Below are 7,241 nucleotides of genomic sequence, written 5' to 3'. Positions count from 1 at the left end.
TCAAACAAGGTGCTGAACAGTTATTTGAGATTAAAAAAAAGATAAATAAATAAAAGCAATACAATTTAAAAACTAAACTAACAAGCACAGAATTAAGACACATAGGATAGGGTGAACAGTGGGTCTTTAATTTAGCTTTAAAAAATCTCATAAGATTTCAGGGAAATAACAAACTTTCTCTTCAGAGCTGTTCTAGTTTTTGGTTAACAAGTATGTGAATACTTGTATGTATGTAAGTATGCATACATCTGAAAAAATCATGCAAAAATACAAGAGGACTGACCTATGACCCGTGCAACAACACACAGAATTACTGTGAGTGTGATGAAGGTCCAGTTCCAGACTTGAGGTCCAGCAACCGTGACCACTCCCACAAAAATAAAAATGAGGCTTTCATTAAACCTGCTCCACATATTCAAAAAATATTTTATAGTCATTTCGGACTCGCAGGAAAATGTTAGCCTGGACAAAGGGTCGCATCACAAAACAGCATGCTATTAACCTGGAAAGAGAAATGGTAATAAATAGAATTTTTAAAAAATATATTATATAATAACATTATTATATATAGTAATATAATATACAGAACACAGTGGTGTTGGGTGCCATCTCCAACAGCGATGAGGCGGCCTACATGGACGAAGTGAAGAATTTGGCATCATGGTGCCAGGACAACCACCTCCAGCTGAACGTCAGCAAGACCAAGGAGCTGGTGGTGGACTTCAGAAGGAGTCAGCACAGAAACTACAAGCCCATTTTCATCAATGGAGCACCAGTGGAGAGGGTGCAGTCCTTCAAATATCTTGGTGTCCACATCTCCTCAGACCTGACATGGGCTGCCCACATTCAGGTCCAGACCAAGAAGGCTAGGCAGCGCCTGTATCACCTCCGACAACTAAGGAAGTTCAGGGTCTCTCCAAAGATCCTCAGGATCTTCTATACAGGCGCTGTGGAGAGTATCCTCACACAGAACATGACAGCGTGGTTCGGGAACAGCTGTGTGAAGGACCAAAAAGCTCTCCAGAGAGTGATCTGTACAGCAGAACGCTGCTGCAGGATTGCTCTCCCCCCACTTCAGGACACCTACACCAGGAGCTTCAAGGGATTGTCCTTGAAGCTACATATCCATCATTCCTGACTAACTGCATCAGCACCTCTGTTAGGAACATCAATAATACCCGCAATCTTAAACAGCCTGAAAGTAAACAGAAAATGGATTGCTACATACTACAAGAGCTGATGAAATAGTGTCAGAAAATGCTATACATGCCACTAAATCCCGGATTGGTTCAGGTGCCGTTAGATTAGATTAGTTTCGCAAACTACTGGGAATTTATAGGATATAATTTCCCTAAATGTATATGCAAAACATAATTGTCTTTTTTTCTTTTCTTTTTTTTACTGATTTAATTTTTCAAGTGGAGAAAATATGCCAATCCCATATTGTTCCACTTGATTATTCTATATTATCATTGTTTTTTATTTTATCTTATTTTAAGTTATTAAAAACTGGACAGGCAATTATACTTAAAGGGAGAAAGAGAAAGAAAGAAAGGAGAGAGAAAACAGAGGGAAGGGGAACAGTAAAAGAAGATACAGCTGGCTGCCGGCAGAGCCGGCAGGCACGCCGATGCAGCCCCTCTGGCTTCTGCTCCGTGGCTACTGGGTGACCCCTCGTCTGGGGATCTCCTCAGCCCTTCCCAGGAGGGTGGCACGGATGCCCCTCCGGTGGTCCTCCTTGGGCTCTCGCACTCTGGGGCCTCTGGATGTCTGGAGCCTGGATCTCCTCCATACCTGCTTCATGCCCTGGGGGACGGGGCTATGGCCCTCCACATCCTCTAGCAGACCGTTACATGGGGAAACCTTTTTGTATATACAAGCGCTGATCCACACAGGTGTGCACACGGGTGCTCACTGTTCGTAGACATAAACTACACCTTTCTTAGCTGCTACTTCAAAGCACATTGTGCGCTGTCTGTCCTACGTGCTGCACAACAACATTCAATATTTAGTATTTACTGCTGTTCACACTTAGCTAGATTAACGTGATGGTGTTGTGTTTAGTATGTTGCTTTGTTTTTTTTGCTTGTTTTCTCTTCTTTTTCTCTCAACAGGTGATCCAGGAGATTTTTTTTTTCTCTTTGTCTTTGTAAGTGCCCTTTCTCACTGTCCATTTTCCCTTCTGTTTTTCTTTTCCTTCCTCTCTTTCTTTCTCCCTTTCCTATCCCCCAGTCATGTCTGTCCCATCTGTAACAACTGAAAATAAAATAAATAATAACAACAAAGTTTGATCAAATGGACCAATACGGCAATGCCATGATGATCCATTTGGCAAAATAAATCCATTTGGTATCCTTGTTGGTCTTCAGACAACAATTCTGACGGCTAAAGAACCAAATGGGACAGGCAAAGAAAAAAAAAAAAAAGAAGATACAGAGAAAATCCGTTGGATCACCTGTTAAAAGAAGAAAAGAAAAAACAAACAACAAGAAAATAAGACAACATAGAGAGAACAACCTAGATACGTATAAGTAACAGTAAATACTAAATATTGAGTGTTATTGAGCAGCACGCAGGACCGACAGTGCACAATATGCTTTAAGGTAGCAGCCAAGGTAGATATAGTTTGTGTAAGCGAGGACCTACGGTGGCCCCCTAGAGACAAAGCATGTACAAACTCCAAAACACTTACAAATTCCAAGTGTTTTGGAGTTTGCGTGTGTTTTGGAGTTTGTACGTGTTTTGTATTTTGCATGTGTTTTGTATTTTGTACGTGTTTTGTATTTTGCATGTGTTTTGTATTTTGCACGTGTTTTGGAGTTTGCACGTGTTTTGGAGTTTGTACGTGTTTTGGAGTTTGCATGTGTTTTGTATTTTGTACGTGTTTTGTATTTTGCATGTGTTTTGTATTTTGCACGTGTTTTGGAGTTTGCACGTGTTTTGGAGTTTGCATGTGTTTTGGAGTTTGCATGTGTTTTGTATTTTGTACGTGTTTTGTATTTTGCATGTGTTTTGTATTTTGTACGTGTTTTGTATTTTGCATGTGTTTTGGAATTTGTAAGTGTTTTGGAGTTTGTACATGCTTTGTCTCTAGGGGCCACCGTAAGGACCCGTGTGTACGCCTGTGTGTGTGAGCACGCTTAAGTTCAAAAGGTTTCTCCATGTAACGATCTGCTAAAGGGTGTGGGGAGCCACAGCCCTCCCCCCCAGAGTATGAAGCGGGCACGGTGGAGTTAGTTAATCATTTACAAATCAATATTGTCTGTATGGACAGTAATTTTTAAAAAAGTGCACATGTAAAACACATGTTTTAAGCAATGCGGTTGAAAAATTGGGGTGCACCTAAGTTTTGTGCTGGTGCACCAAAGAAAAAAATGTTAGACGCACCAGTGCCACCTAGGCCTGATATATATACATGTACACACACACACAGAGAAGAAAAGAATATAGCACAATATATAGCGTTACCACACATGCTTCAAATTATACTGCAATATGGATTTTAGTCCATATCGCCCAGCCCTACTCTGTATGTAGAACACAATCTGAAAATGTGTTATTTCTTTGGCGTTTCTGTGGGCTGTTATATAGCTGACTTGAACAAACTTACGCAATGATGCCAGAGAGGTTGAACATCTCAGCTGACAGGTAGGCCATGTTGCAATACAAAAAAACCACAAGAGGCTCAACGATGCCCGTATTGGAGGTGAAGCGTGTGGTGTAGGCAGTGAGGATGCCGTAGCAAGATCCCACTAGGATGCCACCCAGTCCAGCTAAACTGAAAGCGATGACTCCCAGGAAGATCTTCAGGAATGTCACTGAGGCAGTAACATAGAATTCATGATAAAGATGATACAATACCTATGAGAGGGAAAGTGAAAGAGGGAAGAAAAACTGAATAACAAAAAAAGATATGAACTAATGGATATTAGTCAAATAGTTTAAGAAACAGGAGACTGGCAGGTGATAAGGACATGAACTAATGTCTTAATCAACCAGTCAAGGTGCAGTTAAAATCCAGTCAAGGGATAAGCACAGAATGTATTGCTCACTGTGAAGCACTTCTTTCATGAAATATAATGAAAATAAATTTGAACTCTGGGCTGGTTACATATTGTATGAATTAAAATGCAAATATTACAGCAAATCAGAAATCCAAGACCACAGTTCACAAAGTATATCACATTATTTAAATGTCAAGATTAGTATGGTTACATAGGTTGGAAAAAAAATAAGCATGCACAATGTGTGAGTGTGGTATATATTTTTGACTTGTGCCAGTGTCACTTTAGCCAGAAAAATGTCTGCTTCTCATACATATATATCAGTCTGGTGTGCTACTTAGACTCCAGTTCGGTCACTCACCACAGCTACAGCATCGCTCAGGATTGACTCACCCGAACAGCAGGATGTGCAAGATTTCTTTCATTTGGATCTTCTCAAATACAGCAGCAGAATCCACTGCTGATGTGATGGATCCAAAGAGCAGGCACTGCAGTAGACCTGTGTTGGTAAGTACTGTACTGCCTTTGCCAATCTTACACACTCCATAAAGAATGCCCCCAACAAAGAGGGCATTCCAAATGGAACCCACAAAGCCAAATAACAGAACTCTGCCCAGGTTCTCTAGTAAGGGTTCGATGGGCAGGAAGTAGCCAGCATCCAAGACGATGGGTGGAAGCAGGCAGAGAAAGAATAATTTATGGACGATTTGTGGGACTTCCTGTCCACCGGCCCTAAAGAGTCCCCCGAACATCAAGCCCACCACAATAAAAAGGCACCTATCAGGCACATGGGTAGATAAATGTGGAAGCCGCTGGAACCCTGGATGGAAACAAAAGAAGAGGCAATATCATGTAAGGAAACAGCAAACATGAACAAGGGCATGATATGAGTTATGACTATTGGCACAGAGCAGCAGAAGGTTTGTATTTATTGTATAGACCACCTGTGCTCACTGTCAACTAGAAAACAAACGCAGTTCCATGTGTAAAATACAAGCAAATGGATATTAAGCGAATAAAATGCTTTGTCGTGGTTTATTGGTTAAAGGATGAGTAAAAACAAACAACGAAACAGTTTTTGTGGACACTCCCTAAAATTTACCTTACCGTTTTCTGCCTTACAGAGATTACACTGAAGAAACAAACTCAAACATGTCAACCCCATTGCATGAGAAATCAGCTGTGACATTCAGCACTTTTATTATGTTGTCAACTTCTTATTACAATTTAATCTTCTGTCATATCGCAAGACTAAGGGAGCTCGCATCCCTTAAATTTCTCGGTACTTTCCCCAAATGTGATAATTGTTGGTGACTTTAATATCCATGTGGACAATGATAAAATCCCTCTTTCCAGAGATTTTACTTCTTGTTTGGGTTTCTACAATACAAAACATTTTCTACTCATTCTAAAGGTCATATCTTGGATTTGGTCTGCTGTTCTGGCATTACCCCCACGCACTGTAAAGCCCATTTGTTACCCCAATCTGATCATATGTTTATTTCTTTTACTGTAAATACAATAGCCTCCAAAACCTGCACTCCCCGTGACATCATAACTCGTAATCCTTAAGAGACCATATTACTCCCAGTTACTCCAATTCTTCAACAGCTTCACTGTTTTTTTGTATTTTTTTTGCATTTTAATTTATTAGAATCTATTTTAATCTACTGTTTTATTGATATCTTTTCTCTTTGTCAGGTGACCTTGGGTTTTAGAAAGGCGCCCTCGAATAAAATGTATTGTTATTATTATTATTACATAACTTTTGCTGAGACTACGACGTTGTGTCTTTTGAGTTTACAAATGGTAACAGAGGATGGTTTCCAATTATAAAGTACCACCAAATCATGGGCATCGCCCAAAAAACCCCCCCAAAAAACCGTCATGCCAGCGCATTTTGGGAATGGCATTGGCACCGATCAGTTTTCTATTGCCCATTTGCTGGGAGTAAGGGCGCACTACGTTTGTGCCTGCACAGGCAGGAGAGGGCGGGGCAGCGGGGGAGTTCTGTAGTGATGTGTCAGTCGCGAACATAACGGCTCTTAGAGCCGGATCATTGACGTGAACGACGGGAGCCGGCTCCTTATCGAGAGCCGTGGTTTTTTTTTTCTTTCTCTCACCCTCTCTCTCTCACTTTTTTATGGCTGAACTGTCTGATCTTCTTAAATCAGACCTCTGAAGTAGGAGACACTTCAATCAATCAATCAATCAATCTTTATTTATAAAGCACTTTTCATACAAAAAAAAAACCTGTAGCACAAAGTGCTTTACATGGTTAAAAGCAGCCCACCCCACCCTCCTCCCACTCACTCCCCACACTCTCATTAACAGAAACGATCATGAATACACGCATTCCCCCACACACACACACACACACTTAAAGAATGATATTAAGCTGGGTACGCATTAGCCACTTGTAGAATTTGGGTTAATAACGTAACACAGGTATTTCCTGAAAAAGCTGAATTCATAGTGACAGGTCACATGGAGCTTTCACATAAAATCTGACTCACCTAATTTCATAAGAGAAGCAAGCAGGATCCACAATGCAACCTCAAATGAAATCTGAACCTTTCCATAGTCAAGATGAAGAAGCGGAAAAATCCTTCCGGTGCCGTTACTGCTGATGTTAGTTGCATGTGCCGTTGGTGGAGAAGGGTGGTTGGAGCTGGCAACATCATGGGCAAGGCCCAAAACCATCAGCAAGAGCATTGCCAACCTGTTGTCCATCTTGAGCAAGATGGATTAAAGAATGTACATTATAACCAACAAAATCAAGACCAATAAAATCAATATCAGAGACCGCTGTTTTCCCCGCTAGCTTGATAGTTGAGTGGGAGGTCAAGGATCGCTAGACCCGCTCAGGTTAAACATGATATATAAGTCGCTTAGATAACTTAAAAATGTTATTGTTTGGCTTCTTCAGTGTTTTATTTGTTCCTGAGTAAATTGGCTTGGCTGACATTAAAGTTATAGTATTCACACAAAACAGTTTTCATTTACTTAAGAATATGTGCCGTTCAATAGTTGACCTTAATCTCACAGAATATGTGATGATTTTATGGATAATTAAAGTCAGTATTATATCCACAAAAACAACAAGCTGAAAGTCAGTAAATGCTGCTCGGTTTGCAGTCCTGAATATCACTGCACAAGCAGGATTCACTGCATTGTTAATTTTAGCTATGTTATATTGCTGCCTCTGTTCAGTGGTGTCAAGCCAAACAGATTTCA

General features: G+C 40.5%; 1 pseudogene; it reads right to left on the bottom strand.

Moving 5' to 3' along the window:
• Positions 1-2,426: 2,426 nt before the first annotated feature.
• Positions 2,427-4,903, bottom strand: LOC120435657 (annotated as a pseudogene).
• Positions 4,904-7,241: the final 2,338 nt, after the last annotated feature.

The sequence above is a fragment of the Oreochromis aureus genome, linkage group 22 (assembly GCF_013358895.1).
Source record: "Oreochromis aureus strain Israel breed Guangdong linkage group 22, ZZ_aureus, whole genome shotgun sequence".
Lineage (NCBI taxonomy): Eukaryota > Metazoa > Chordata > Actinopteri > Cichliformes > Cichlidae > Oreochromis > Oreochromis aureus.
The sequence above is the reverse complement of the archived record's forward strand: the minus strand, read 5'-3'. Positions and strand labels throughout refer to the sequence as shown.